Source organism: Musca domestica, unplaced genomic scaffold (assembly GCF_030504385.1).
Source record: "Musca domestica strain aabys unplaced genomic scaffold, Musca_domestica.polishedcontigs.V.1.1 42, whole genome shotgun sequence".
NCBI classification, from domain to species: Eukaryota; Metazoa; Arthropoda; class Insecta; order Diptera; family Muscidae; genus Musca; species Musca domestica.
In genome coordinates, this window is record NW_026712329.1 from 4,326,195 (window position 1) to 4,343,209 (window position 17,015).

At 33.1% G+C, this 17,015-nt stretch overlaps 1 protein-coding gene across 4 annotated transcripts in view; it reads right to left on the bottom strand.

Moving 5' to 3' along the window:
• Positions 1–17,015, bottom strand: part of LOC101893612 (forkhead box protein O) — a 131,098-nt gene that overhangs the window by 85,959 nt on the left and 28,124 nt on the right. The window lies entirely within an intron of this gene.

Genomic DNA, 17,015 nt, shown 5'->3' on the forward strand with positions numbered 1-17,015 from the left:
CTATATTTTCCTCTCTCAATATTTCAATAAGGTCCTTTACACAACTTCGTGATGGTCTGTGTTTTATATTCCATTCCTTCAATTTTTGGCTAATGCTTAAATTTTGACTTTCTTGTGCATTACTAGGTGGTGTTGTCCATATTTCCTATCTCAACATTCATAAATCTGCCCACATATTTTTCCTTTTAATTTTTTATTAATCTTTTTAAATGCCGTTTGCTAATCATTTTACTTACCTCTAAACAAAAACACCAAACTATCAAATTTTACAAACCAATTTATATTTTATTACTTCACTGGTGGGAGCACACACAATTTATGACTAAACACTTGGATTGTTGATCAAAGAGTAAATGAAATTTGTCAAACACCAAGCTTTTTTTGCATCACACACATTCCAGAAAATAACGGAATCGAACAAAGAGAAACAAAAGAATATGTGAACTTACTTAAGTATCCCATGGTAAGGCGCAGTTGATACAATCGACGAACCGTTCATTTACTTTGGGATACTGAAATAAGTACATACCCTTAAATCAAAATCATTAATGGTGTATGCTATGAATAGTATCAATAGTATCATTCGTATTATACTAGTGGATACATAAGTAAGTACTGTAGGAAGTAATCGACGAAATTACTATAGAAAACCCGTCAATTGATGTTTTGTCGAACTAGCGGGTAATTATTCCATAGACTTGCTGACTGGCGACACTGACCTAACCTAATTTTGTGCGGTTGACAATTGAAGACTACAAACATACATGCAATGCCGAAAAGCCGCAAAATACAAAACAAATGCTGTGAAGTACAACAACAACAACAAAAACGAGAACATATCAACATACAAATGACACAAATTATTTTAGACACATAAACATATTTTAATTGCTCTCTAGCAAAACATAATCGCTAGAAATACTAAGCAAATTCTAGTTTTTTCCTACTTCGAAAACACGCACACACATTCATAGGTGTGTGTATGTAGGCATGTACTTAGGAAAATAAATGCCAACATAAAGATATCATATTAGACAGAAAATGCTTCCGAAAGAAAAAAAAACAATCAACATTAATTTACGCTACTTAATTCGGCAGCAATGTTTGGCGAACGAGCGAGGAGAAGAATTCAATGAAAGAATGAAAAAAGAATAGCAAAGCAAAATACTACACACATTCTTTTTTTATGTTATTCTTCTAAAAATAACAGCCAAATGATGAAAATGAAAAAAACAATTCGTGAAGAGAAAAAATGTAGTGAGGTAGAACAAAAAGAAAAAGTAAAAAAGCTGGGCCGAACTTTGAATATCCTCCACCATTTCGAACGAATTTGGCAATACTCAAAAACAATAAAATCTGTTAAAAATGCTGTTAAACTGTTAGCTGTTATATTAGGGTCTATACGACGACATGGACCTGTATATATAACATTTGTCATAAGCTATTACAATATTCAAATGCGAAACTTAAAAAAATGCCTGTGAATGATGTCGCTAAAATCATCAAAAACCCCGAATATCGGGAGGTACCGTTGTATGGCGCCTATACGAAGACGTGGACCTACAAAAACAATATCCATTACGAACATCAAATACCAAATATGAAAAAATTCCGGTGAATGATGTCCCTAAAATCATCAAAATACCGAATATCGGGAGGTACCGTTATATGGGGGGGCTATACGAAGACATGAACCGACATGGCCCGTTTTCAATACCAAAAGTCCTGCAGACATAATATACATTTGAGTAAAATTTTATCAATCTACTTCATTTCATTCGGAAGCTAGAGTGATTTCCACAGACGGACAGAAGGACAGGCGGACTGACATCGCTAAATCGACATTGAATTTTAAGCTGATCAAGAATGGAATTGAAGCAGGAATGAGGCTAGAAGCCCGATATTTGCTATTAAGATCTCAGATATTATCAGTGGTTAATATATGGTGCTAGTTTTGGAAATGCGTCCAATTTTTGTGAGAAAACTGCTTAATAAGACTAAATTTGGAATTGGGTGAAGAAATAAGGCTGGAATTCTGAAATTTGTTATTTAGGCCTATGATGGTGTTTGTGGTTAAGATATGGAGATAGTTCTGGTAATGCCTTCTGTGCAAAAACTACTACCCAAAACTACTAAGTGATACTAAATTTGAAATATGGGCGAAGGAGTAAGGCTGGAATCCCGATATTTGTTATTTCAGTCTCTGATGTTATCAGCAGTTAGAATATGGAAGTGGTTTTGGAAATGCGCCCTATATTTGTAAGGATACTACTTAATAATACTAAAAAAAAAATTTTTAAATTTAGGTCTTTATTGGTGTCTGTGATTACGATGTGGAGGTGGTTTTGGAAATGTGTCCTATATTTGTACAAAAACTACCAATTGACACTAATTTTGGTTTTGGGTGAAGGAATAAGGCAGGAATCGATATTTGTTATTTAGGTCTCTGATGTTGTCAGCAGTTTAAATATGGGGGTCTAAAATGTATAATTCGAGGTGTCACGGTATACCCTCCATACTATGGTGGAGGGTATAAAAACAACTGCCAACTATTTGTAATGAGTATTTTTGCCGTGTAACGTCAAGGGTATAAAATCCACGATTTTGGGTTTAAAAAGATTCTTAAAAAGTTGCTTAAAAATAATCAAGATTTGAGACGTTTTGACCAATTTATAATAATATCAGCTACTAGAATATGTTAAAAGCGTATTTAAAATATAAAAGAGAACCAGAAACCTGAACAATCCGCAACTACCATAAAATATTGAAAAAAAGCTAAATTGTTAATTTTTTCATGTTTTCTGTTTCGGATTTCTTACCCATCATCTTCGTACAGCCCGGCTTTGTCGCAACTGTCTCTTCAACACAAAAAGGTGTTTAGATTGAAGCTATTTTTAAGCGTTTATTTATGATGTTTGTCTATAACAACAAGTTAATTGTTGTACCCGTAAAAGTCTAGGAGAACAATTTTACAATCTCATACATTGACATAAATTCTTTACAAGTGGTAGGTTAGTTGGTTGGAATTCTTTTTAACTCCATAAATATTTGTAGATGTTTAAAAAAAATTAAAAGCTATTTATAGAAGAATGGTCTCTCTCATAGATGGCCATGGGTAAAATTACTTACAAGGCCTAGTCTCTAATATAGACTCGAGGCATTCTTCTTATTAGCTAATATAGATCAAATGGTTGTGGTTTTTCCAAGCCAGAGATGGAAACGTTAAGTTGATATCAATGACTTGAAGAGTAAATTTGAGTCGCATTTTAATTTAAATAATTTGTATTTATTTTTGAATTTATGTAAATGTAGATCATGGAATGAAAATATTTAAATCATATGAATCTCTCGGATAATTTTGAACAAAAAAAAAAATTATCTAAACAATTTCTGTGCACACTGTATGTAGCAGTAAAGAGCGCCAAAATGGCGAGCGAACAAAAAAAAGCCACAAACCTCGACCAACAAAAAAAGCTTTGGTATTTTTTTCAGTTCGTTTGTTTTCTTTTTTTCGCGCATTCTTTCTTTAATTTGGAGAGTATAAGTATATATATATGAGAGTGTATGTGTGGGGATCTACTCAAATAGGAATCATAAATAATTAATGGCTTTTTGTATAATAGAATCAAATAGTTAAGACGATAAGAAGCCAAATGTGAATATCGTCGTCGCTGTTGGCGGTGCTTGCTGGTCGGTCGCTGGTAATGGTGTGGCTGGCAGTAGCGGTGGCGTATTCAAACGTGACAATAATTTATCATGACATTCGCGGAGAGTAAAGTTTTTTTTTTTTGTTCTACACATACATATTTTTAGAAAGGGAACTCAACGAAACTTATTGAGGCATCTAACGAATTGTTGGCATTTTCATATCAAATTAAAAGAACGTGATAATTAACTGGTTAGAAAAATAACGACCTTGAGATTTTTGGATACGGAATTACTACGAAGAGGGAAATACTCATCTAGAGGGGATAACAAAGAATACTAGCACGAAAATTAGATTCCAAAGTATGTTGATGTTGACGAGGTGTGGAAAAATCAATACTTATTATAAAAACAAGTAAGCAATGGCTATAGACGTGCAGGTCCAACCATGTGATACCCTACAACACTACAATATGTTAGAAGCCCTCTTATGTCCAAATCAATTTTGGAAGATTTCGCTTTTGAAATTATGACATAGATCACTGCCCTGATATTACCCTTAGCTTTTTGACCAGGGACATTTGCCCAATATTTACGTACTCCGTCGTGCTGTTAGTTGTTGTTGTCCATTTTACAGCTAAATATAATCCAATGGTAATCTAACATGCTAGAAGAATTCTTCCCTGTCCTTAACACTCTTCTTAAACAAAATTCCGTATCGATTGGTTTCAATTGTGTGATCCGGAAAACTTTTCTGTTTTTGGTTTTTTTGAACCCCTAAATATTATGCGATCATCTCCAAAAGCAAAATACCCCTTTGTATCTCCAAGTTTAGACTCATCTATGTGATCTGTTCATCTACGATATTTGGCTATATTCGTCAACGAAATCGGCATAAAATGCCAGAAAAAGTCTTTTGTGTATTTTGGATTTCGCCTTTAAGTTATTTACAATGTTTCGGTAGAATGGAAATGTTGGTATTTTTTGTACAAAAGTGGTGGTCCATTCTACCTTTATTTCGTGACCTTTGTTTCAATTTGTGACCTTTATAACGGCTGCAAAATCAGGAACATTTTTAGTTGTTGGTCCATTTCAACCCCTAAATATATTGCGGACATCTTTAAAAACAATAGGCCAAAACAATAGGCCTAGATCTTCGTGAGGGTCGGACGATAATTGCAATCTGCATATAATAACCCCAACCTGTGTTGCAAGGTGAAAAAACATTACAAAATGTACCCTTAAATATTATAAGTCAAATTGAAAAAATCGCATGCGATAAAAAAAATATGACTACAAAATCTTTATTAACATCATTATTGGCATCTTTTTATGAATTTTTTTTCATAATGATTTTTCTTTTCATTCTGAATTGGCAAAATTTGTCAACATTAGTTAAGCCATTTTTGAGATATAAGCATTTTACATTTTAGCTAACATTCCTTCCTTTGTATATACACATTGTATATATTTCACTATATATATTGGCATCTTCGTAGCGGCTAGAATTGACCTTTTCCTATATATTTGAGATTTCGCCCGGATGAAAAATATTCGCCTTTACTGAAATATTTGTCTTCTATTTAAAACAAATGTTATGGTCTATTTCACCCACAAAATATTACCCGATGACCATCCAAATTGGAAGATTTCTGCCCTGCACTAGGCTCTAGCACCATGCTAATTTCCGCGACGATTAGTCTATAATTGGGACCTGTAGAGCAACTTCAAAATCAGGTCCTGTAGACTTTTCGGACAAAAATCAAAAAATTATCCTTCCTGTCATGTGCAATTTTAGTATATGTAGATTGACGATAATACTCTTCAAAGTATTTTTTGTGCTCATGTTTACAAATAAATCTACGGTATGACAAAAAAAAATAAAAAAGAGTAATCGACTGGATTAGAATAGGCTCGATTCCGAGCATATTTTACTCTTCTTCTTTTTTGCACTCACAGGAATATACCCGCTCAAATTAGAGCGAGTTTTCTTCTCTACTCGAGTTCACCAAATTTTCACAAATGTGACATGCTAACTATAAGAGAACTGACCATTGATTTACCGTTTAACTCATATAACTATTTATTAGTAGTTTTTTACCTCCACCATCCTACCATCCGATTTTCACAATATTTACTTTGGTTTCGAACAGCGCAAAAAACTAAATCAGCTTTTGCATAGTGCAACTTGTTTGGGCTCTTTTATCTTATCGCCGCCAGAACTATGACTCTACATAAATTCAAGAGTATTATTGTTATTATTAGTCTCACTTTTTTCGCGGTATTGGTGTTGGCTGCGTCAAATGAAAGATGATTAACAAAAAAATAACCTTTTTATATATTTATTCCCAGCGTAAAGTTTATGAGCATCGGATATGGAGGGTGGGCATTCAATGGGAAGATATGTGTTAAAAAAACGACTTAATGTCTGGCAGATCACATGGAAGCCGTCTATCAATATTTGTATCAAGAAGGTCGCCAATTTTTTTCTTAGAATTTTTATTGGTTTTATAAATCATCCCGGCAGCATTTCAGCCTTATTGTAGGTATGAGACTTTGTTCTATGTGGTAATTGGTGTTAATGATTAATTTTTCCGCAATGACTTTTGATCGTTAATTATGAAAAAAAAAAAAATGAAAACATTTCAAATGTCTGCTTTTTTGCTTCTTCTAATCTTTTGTAGACACAGACGACTCAGACAATAAGATACGACGAGCGATCTAGCAACTGCGAATGCTAACTGCACATTGTGGAGATATCGTGACTTGTTTTTATAGAAAACAACAACAATGTAAAAAAATGAATATCGAATTAAGTGTGTGAGTGTATATTGTGTGCGGTCGGTAGATAAATGTCCATCTCCAGCCTCTGCTCTCTGGGATATATTATGATTTACGTTAATATTATGCAAATCTTTATAATTCTGCCATAAAAAATTAAAAACTTTTAATTAATTAAGAAATGTTTAGAAAACGAGATTTTACTATTTAACTGTTTCTTCTCCGATATATTACGTGATAAGAAATCATTTTGAGAAATTTTTTTTCTCAATTTTTCTTTCGTTCTACTTATTCATGGAGATTTGAACCAGTGCCCATTTGCCAGCGAGCGAGAGAGCTCGAAGGCTGCGAAATCTACATGAAGTTTACTCTTAACTCTTTTGTTTTATGTCTAAAGAGTAGAGTGGGAGTCGGAATGCTCGAAATAGAGTAAAAGTTGGCTCCAAGAGTCAAATCGAATGAAAACATTTGTGTGTCTGGGCTGTGCTTAGCAGCTTTTCGATTTCGATTTTGCTGTGGCCTGGGGTTGGTGTGTTCATGTATAAGAACCAAGAAGGGGAAAAACAGCAAAAGTAAAGGGGAGTACGTTGTGTACAAAAACACCAATTACGCTTTGTTGACAATAATGCTCTTAGAATAATATTTAGACAATAATGCTCTTCAAAGGATTTGGTTTTATGTTTGTAGCAATATGTTGAGAAAATATACATACAACAACGATATGGCAAAAACATAAAGAGTACTCGACAAAAGTAGAATCTACTCGCTTTTCAGTTAGTATACTCCCTCGCTCTTATTCGATTAACTTCATTTTCTACTCCTAGTTCGAGTAACTTCATTTTCTACTCCCAGTTCGAGTAATATTAATATTCTACTCCCAATGCCAGCGCAAAAATTTGAGTGAGTTTTATTCTCTTCTCGAATTCAAGAGAGCATTTTGGCAGTATGAATTGAACAAATGGAAAATACTAATCATGTAATGGTCTTGCTTTAAGCGTATTTTTTAAACACCCCCAGAAAAATGGCACTGATTTTTATAAGACCTCCGAAGCTGTAATCATGTCATCTGTGATCATGGATTTTTCAAAACCTTATAATATCTAAAGTACAGCCACAGTTTATGATTTTTTATAGAGCCTCCAAATTTGTAAATACTATTTAAGTGCAACAGAACAATAGTGGGTTTATAAGGATCAATAGACTTTTTAGAGTACCTCCAGGGCCGTAATCATTGAAATATTTACGATCAACGTATTCGATCAGCCATAATCATCGTTGTCCCAACCAGAGGTATAATTATGGCCTTTTTGAAAGGACCGACAGAGCTATAATTGTGGACTTTTAATTAATATTTAATTTTGGATTTTTTGAAAGACTTTCATAATAGCCATACCATAATTTGTTTAAACGGCAACCAGTATTAAAATATTAAAAGAATACCAGAGGCATAAACTTCGATTTATTAATCATTGTCCAGAGGAATAATCGTCGATTGTTTGAAGGACCACATAAAGAGTTTTTTTTTTTTTTTTTGACGACGACAACGAGAGCCGTAATTGTGGACTTTTTTGAAGCACCGCCAGAACTATAGTTGTGGACTTTTATAAAGGACCTCTAAAGCTGGAAGTTTATACTTCATAGTTTTTTTTTTTTTTTCAAAGAACTCACGTAACGGCAATAATAATAAGTTTCCAAATATCAACAGATTAATAATAGTGGGGTTAAGGAACAACAAGAGTTATATGACGAGAGCCATATTCCTGGAGCTTTTAAAAGTCGATTATATTCGTGGGTATTTTACAGGACAATCGCAGATAATATTTTCCATTTCTTAAAGAAATTTTAAAGTTCCGCCGATTTTGTAATCGTGTCCTTTTTATGAAACGTCAAATCATAATCGCGGAATTTTATGAATTTTTCACCCTTGAATCGTTGTATTAGAATCCAGTGACATAGTAGTTTTGAAGGACAAACCCCCTTTGCAGTGACTTTCTAATTTGGCCATTATTGTTCTGAAATAGTGTATAAACCATCCTCTATGTTCACCTTCATTTAAGGGAAGTAAGAACATTTTTTAAAATAAAAAAAAAATTTAATATTTTTTATTTAAAAATTAATTACATTTTATAATCATTGTATACTTATATTAAGTTTAAACATATTTAATAAAAGTTAAAATAATAATTCAATAGAAAAATTAACATTGATAAAGAATTAAATAAACGAGGGAAAAAAACAATTTAATTTCAAAATAATACAATATGGGAACACATCTCCAACACTACCGAAATTTTCAAATGAATATCCACTGTTTAGTATCGCCCCTAAACTAACCTCCTTATTCTCGATATTTTTAAGGTTTCAGACAGAAATTTCAGTTTCAGATTTTCAGACGATAGAAATTCCATTTACAAAAATTCCGCAATGTAGATCAAGGTTCCGACTGAGGTTCCAACTCAAGGTTCCAACTGAACTATTCAACCGAATTGGGTTTAATATGATTCATAGGGTGGTCAATAAATTGGTGCCAACTATACTAAAAATCTATATATATAAAAGAAAGTTGTGTTAGTTACTACGCTTATAACTTAAGAACCGCTGGACTGATTTTAACGATTCACACAAATTCGGAATTATCTCCTCTCCGAAAAGGATAATATCCAAAAAAATCGCGTAAAAATGTGATATATTAACATTTTCATTTTGACTTTTGAAATGTACAATAGTAATGTTTTATTTTGCATGATTTTTTTCCATTTTGACTTACTTTTTTCTAATGTACATTTGTAGTGTTTTTTATATTTTATTTTTGAAATCGAATATTAATTTAAATTGACTTGATTTCTTGAGAACTGATATTGATGGCGGGTTACATGGAAGTGTAGTGCCGAATTATGTGGTGGCGAAATGGAATATCGAAATAATTTAACGCTTTCACACCAAAGTTAAAAGATAATTACTTTTTCAAAATCGCTAAAAAATCACAAAAAAGAGATCTCATTGCAAAAATTCTCAAATCGGGAAAAAATCTAAAAAAAAAATCAATGGAATCGAATTTAAAAATAATTGTACATTCTATTGACAAACTTTACAAGGATCTTTAAACATTTGCTGTAAAAAATCAGCGAATAAGTTGAAGATTTTTTCACTTTGTATTATCATATTGAATTCAATGGAATTTTTTGTGAACAAAATAAAGAATAATTTTTCAATATATATAATTTTTACCAAAAAAATGAAATAAGTGCGAAATACTATGTAAACTGACATCTACCTTTCAACTCCAGGGCCTACACCGTTTTTCAGCTGGAAGATGCGAACACATTTAAACAAACAAAAATGACCAAAAAACCTAATGGGGCTCATTTCAAAGCCTGGACCTACTTCTTTCATGTGACAATAATCCGTCCAATGAGAGCTCAAAATGCAAAATTCTTTGGGAGTACAATCAGTAAAATACTAAATATAAAGGGTGCAAAATAGTAGAGCGAATGGGACTTTTAGTAAGAAAAGGATTTCTATCCTTTCCAAACATTCAAAATACCTTAATAATAATAATAATTCTCGGATAAGGGTACAACCCTATTTAACCCATATTTATATAACCTCCGTATGATTTAAGATATTTTTGCGGACTTGGCCACTTTTTTCTTTGTTTGGCCCTCATTTGGCATCTTTGTTTCTAATCTTCGCATAAAATTTGAAATTTTTAGAATAATGCCATGTTTATGTTAGAGCTTTTTGTAGGGTTAACCTACTTTAAGGGGATTTATTTGAAGTATAAGTAATGGATATGACAATTTAAATCCAAATCCAGTGGGTTAACCCCTTTATATATAAACGTACTGTTAGGCCCATATTTGTCTTGACAACATTCATCAATTGATTTGGCTAAAAAATTGTACTTATGTTACCCTGGGGTGGGGAACCATCATACAGAGTGCCACATAGGAATTTATTTAAGTAAAGTCCCCATATTGGAGTATCCCCAAGTCCACTTTCACATCTAATGTGTGTTCAGAAAAGAAAATATTGTATTCTATTGAATTTGTAACCCCCAAGAGAATATTGGTTGGGAACGTAGATTTGGGATGTAGATCTATATGAAATAATTTGTGAAAACATGAACAAATTACAAATATAAGAAAGTAGCACGGGACCAAATATTTGTTGAGTCGTCACTGAATTATACTATGATGAAAAATATGGTCTTTATGGGGTCTCCAACTTACAATTTAAATGGCAAATAAAATTAATTCCCATCTTACGGTAATGGGTGTAAAATAGTAATAATATTTGACTATTCTGAAATCATTCTGTCCTCATTTATGAGGTGGATAAAACTATTTTTACTTATTTAAATCACTCGAATTTTTCAGTTTGACATGCTATGTTGTTCCGCTATGTTTTTGATTTGGCCTCTATTTGTCATCTTGGATTATAAGAGGTAGAAGAAAGTTTTCAATGTAGGTCGATGTAGGTCGGAGTAGTGCCCATATAAAGGTACCTCCTGATTTTACCATATTTCTAAGAATTTGGCTAAAAATGTGTATTTGCGGGGTGAAAATCTTACACAAAAATTTCAAGATATCTACAAAATTTTAGAATTTTCTCCATGTAATAGTACCCCCTCAAGTTCACCTTTTGGCGGAAAAACAGACAGACATGGTTAGTGGGGCTTATGAGGACTCTAATGCACAATGTAAGGTGTTACTGGGTTTAAAAAAGTAATTAACTTTGGCTATTCTTAAATCGTTCGGCCCTCAGTTATGAGGTGTAGAAAATACAGTAAATTCCAAATTACTGCTCATTTGACTGGAAAATTTTGGTACGATTTTTACCATACTAAAAATTAATTTAATCCCTTACATGGGGATACGAATAATATATGCTTTTTAATAGATTTGTACATCCACACATTTGAAGCCCTCGGTTTAAATATGAAAGCCCACGGCGTAAAAATGGGCACAGGTATTTCAAAACACTTTTAATCGACCAGTACGTGAACACTTATATCAGTCATATCTGTGAATAATTATGCTTGGGAAAATATGCATAATAGACAAAAACTACGGGCCGGCAACGCGGACCGGGCCGATTTCATGCACCAAACTCGATATGTATGTCCGATTCCAATGAAATTTGGTCCCAATAATAAATATGATAAATTAATTAGAAAATGGTTTAGATTAGTATATAGCTCCCACATATATTCTCGGCCGATTTCACATATTTGATGCACCAAGCACGGTATGTGCCTCCAATTTGGTAGACCGAGCTATTTCTTTGTTTGCGCAAAAATGTATTACAATAATTACGTTTTTTAAATTTTTGAATTTGTCTTTTTTTCTAAACCAACAAATATTTGTATATAAAATTTTGAATGTATTTCAAATCAAAAGGGGTAGCGAAGCGCACCGGGTTCAGCTTGTTTAAAATAAACAGGCTTCTCTTTTTGTGAAGTTCCCATATCTCCCAATTTCCCACATTTTGAAGTTTTGGCCATGTACATATTATTGTATTCGTTTCCAAGTCAAATATATTCAAGTTAACGGGAAGAACACCTCTTTCCCAAAAAATATTCAAAACTTTAAATCGAAATCTCAAGTTGACATACTATAGCGGTAAAAACCCCGATATGACTTCTCAGCCCCATTTATTTTCTTTGCAGAATATTGTCAACACAGGAGAAGATTTTGACAATTTTTACACAATAAGTCGAACTTTTCAATCCAATGTGGTATATATATCAGGGAATCCAATAACAATATCAATGACTGCTTAGGTATGAAATTCCTTATATTGGAGTATTTAAAAAAAATTAATCACTTTTTCACACTTAAATACAAAAAAAAAGCTTCTGAATACATTACCATTCACTTCCAGACATTTCCTCCCAATGTAAATTCATTGAGCAAATTGTGAATTTACACCTCGACAAGTGATGCGTATTTATTATCTTGAACAACAACAGCAACAAAAATTATGTAAATTAAATTAATAAATATTTACAAGTACCTACTTAAACATAATAATGAAAATAACAAAAAAAAAATGACACCCTGTAAGAAAGCTGGCTGGCTTAAATTTCAATAATATTCGATCCGCAAATTAAATGAGAGAATTATTCAAATCGACATTAACATGCCACCATAGTTAATGATCATATTTTAGGGGGTTTTATTGAAACGAAAAAAATATGATCATAATTTAAAAAGCAGCAACAGCAGCAAAACACTCAACTCGCAAATGTAATCTGATATGTGTATGTATGTCCAAGCAAAGCCAAGAAGTAAAGTCAGCCAGCAAGCATAGCTGTAAGGAAAACTTGTTGGACCACATTTTTGTTTTGCTTTTTTTATATTTCGTAGTTGGAAGTGAATTCGGTCAACAGATGACAAACACCGGCCGAGTGCTGCGAGTGCCCACCGACCAACCAACCAACCGACAACGGTCAATGTGATTTGTGATCGAATCGCCAAATCGAAAGAGAAGAGAAAAAGTACCGGCTGGAGACTGTTACCATTGAACTGTGTCAACGAAAGGAGCAGTGGAATGTTAAAAAGTAAAAAAAAAATTACTGATGAATCGTTGTCTTAGTCGAATTGTATTAACCCTATAGCATTGTAGATTAAATATGGTAATATTGTCACAAAGAACGAGAGAGATCTTCAATATTAAATGGTGCTGACTTTTGGGAAATAAAATACTTGGTCTTTCGACGAGATAAGTTTGTATCAAAGGGTTGCAATGAGTAGTTGCCCGTTGAGGATATGGTTAAAACATGTAAATATAGATGGTCGCAGAACTTAATGATCATTGAAAGAGTATTGACGCAAAAAACGGAAAAAAAAATATGAATCGAATCCCTAATCACAATTGAATGGACTGGGAATTGAAATAAGCTGAAAGCCCCATGATCGGTTCACGAACTCCACCTCGAAGTTCCCGGGTGGTTGTCCCAGTGTAGGACCACTGTTGATAGCGCATTATTATTACGTCCGTAGAAAAAGTCAGACGACCCTTAAAGCTATCAAGTGTCATAGATATCAGAAGCCCTCTTGGAAATACGAGATGTTATTAAACTTATTAAATTAGTAGGGAATGACATGGCTGATAAATTTGATAGAGGTATTTCCCAGTTGTCTGATTTCCCGATTAATGGGACCAAACCACCGACAAGCTACTTTATTAGCTTTTTCAAGAAGGTCTTTACTAAGGCAGCTGTCAGGAGATAACACTTGCAAAAAGCTCTTCGAATTCAGCCACAAAAAATTTGGTAAGCACATAGGTCACTTTATATATCATTAGTAGTGACAAAAAAAATATCCCCATCACGTACGTGAAAAGGTCCACGGACCCATCCAAAATGGGATTTTCTGTGACATTTTACGTTATATTTAGAGCTTTAGGGTGGCTGAGCTTTTAAATCGGTAGGAACTAATAAATGGGAGATTTTTATTAATAGGAATTGGTTCCCACTAAATTTGACAGAGTTACATTTTTCTGCTCTTTGTCACCTGTTGTACAAAAAATCTTTGTTATACAGAGTGGGATGAAAAACTGCAACCAACTTCAGACTGCTGTCATTTCTAAGCCACTCGTCCGACAGCTGTTAAAATTATTCCAGTGAAAACTCATTATATTGTTTACAAGCGCACAAAAACTTTTTGGTGAGAATTTCCCAGAAAAAAAGTTATTCGTGATGGAATTAAAGCGTGATAGTGTGATTCCTTTATATTTGGCTGGAAAACCGCGTCGCAGTGGCCGAAAAATTGCTCGAGAGCTGAACATATCGCAATATTCCATTCGCCAAATATTGAGAAATGAGTTCGGCGTAAAGCCATTGAAATTCCAAAAAATGCAAGAACATACACCGCAACAGAAAAAAGCTAAAGAATTGCTTCGCTTGACCAAAAGTGGTGATCTGCCGAATTTGGTTTTCTCCGATGAGAAAACATTCGTTGTCCACCAGTTTGTAAACAAACAAAATAATCGTGTTTACTTGCCAAAGAGATCAGCTGAAAATGTGCAAATTCTGCAGGGTGTATTATAGCCTTGGGCACGCAAACATTTTGGCCGCAGACCTTGTACATTCCAACAGGACTTAGCACCATCGCACTCAGCACGCGCCACCCAAGAATGATTACAAAATGAGGTTCCTCGCTTCATTTCAGCGCTGAATGGCCACCAAAATCTCCAGATACCAATCCGTTGGACTATTGTGTCTGGAGTATTTTAGAAAGCAAGGTTGGCACTAAAAAAAAAAACAAAGTGTCGATCACCTCAAGCAAGCGCTTCGCCGGGAATGGGTCAAAATACCACAGAGCAACATTCGGGCAGCGTGTGCCGGTTTCATTGGCCGTTCGAAGGCCATAATTCGTATCAAAGCTGACCAATTCGAACAAATCTAAACTTATTATAAAATTTGAAGCTATTTCCGAAATTTTTTGCATTCATTCAGTAAAATTTGAAAACATAAATAAAAATTATGGCGTTTGACTTTGTTGCAGATTTTTTATGTCACCCTGTAGAGTGCATATTATGACTCCAAGAAAGCTTATATAAGTTAACACACAATAAGTTGTTAATCCAATAAAGTATAGTTTCTTTTATTAATAATTATTCCAAAGCAATCAATTCTCATGAATCTGCATTGCAGACGTTTGTCTGCTCCAAATATTTTCCCAACATCAAATTCCGATTAATTTTAATGAACCCAAAAATGCATTTCCGGTAGTTGACTTCGTCAACCCATGCAATGCTTTACGCGTGTAGACGAAATTAATAAGAATTGTTTTTGGTAACAGCAACTAAATTTTAAACAACAGAGTGGCATGATTTCATGGAAAATAATTTTGTTAAATAGGCAAATTAATTTTAAAATTTAATTCTTACTCGAATATTGTAATGTAGTTTTTAAGACACTCTTTGATCAGCAGCCAACCAATAAAGTTGATTTTAATAAATAGAAAAATCGTGGTTTTAATAATAAAAGCGGCAGTAAGTTCAATTTCGATAATTGCAACTTACAGGATCAAAAGTAGTCCGCGATCCTTTTTGATAAAGTGACGCGTAATAAAAGACAGCGGTAAGTGCAATTTCGATAATTGCAACTTACAGGATAACATTAAATCGCGAGCCCTTTTTGACAAAGTGTCGCGTAAGGATCACGTTGATCCAAATTTTTTTTGATACCTTATCACGTAAGGATCTAACTGGCGCCCGAGCGAATCAGTGTCGCGTAAAGAGTGAAGAAACGGCCCCTTAGTACAAATTGGGAAAAGGACGCGTTGCACGCTAGCCACTTCACCCGCGATAAATAATAAACAAATAAATAAGAACATTTTTAAAAGGACAACATACATTGATATGTAAAAAAAAAAAACAACAAGTGAAATTTTTAAAATTCTGTTGAAGACAGACGAAACGTGTTTAAAAAAAAAAAAAAAAACAAAAGTTTTACTAAAGCTAAAAAAAAGCCGATTCAAAACAAAAATACGTTTTTATTTTAAGGATAACTCAAATAAAATGTCAAAACACCAAGTGTAATTATTAAGTTGTTAAAGGAAAAACGTATACTAAAAAGTAAAAAAAAAATGAGTGAAGTTATTAACATTTAGTTAAATACGAATCCCATAAAAATCATTTACAAAAAAAATCTAAATTAACTTATTTGTGAACTCAAAAAATCACAATCTGTGAATGACCAAAAACCAAAATACAAAGTGTTTGAAAAAAATGAAAATATTTCCAAAATAAATATACGAAGAGTGTTGAAAAAAAATTGGAAATTGGAAAAAATTGAAAATTGCAAATTGGTGAAAACATCAAAACAAAATTACAAAAATTGGTTGGAAAAAAATTAAAAAAAAAATTTTCCAAAATACATTAAAAACTGTTCTATAAAACTAAGAACTTAAAAAGTGCTATCTGTGACCCCACAACACAAACATCCCAATCTAAGAAGAAATCTTGCAGCTACGAAAAGGATCAACAAAGTTTTGAGCCCCACAATAGATGACCAATAACATCGTTACAATAGAAGAACATACCAACATGACATCTTTAAACCTGCTATTACTATTGTAAGTTATTTTTATATTTATAATAAATTATAAATAGACATAAAATAACCGCATAAAACATACAATATATTTGTAAACTATATTAAAAAAAAAGAAGCACTTTATACTTAAATACAATTTCAATACCCTTGTTAAAAAGAAACTTAATTCGTTTAAACGTTGTAAAAAATACAAAAGTTAAATTTAAAAATAAATAATTCTTAAATTGCATCTGAATAGAATTATTTTTAAAATAAAATGGCAAATCCTAACAACCTAGTCCGTCCACCAATTCTAAACGCACCTACACCAAATCCTTCCCATCCCCCAAACCAATCTAACAGACCTGAACCAGGACAGATAAACTTAACAGACCTTAGGAATATTATATTAGAAATAGTCAATAGTCAGTTACCTCACGTACTACAAGCTACATTAAATCCGAACGCAATTCAGACAAACGCCGTCGATCAAACCATTGACGCGGAACACGTAGGCAGTATAAGTGACCTAGATAAGATC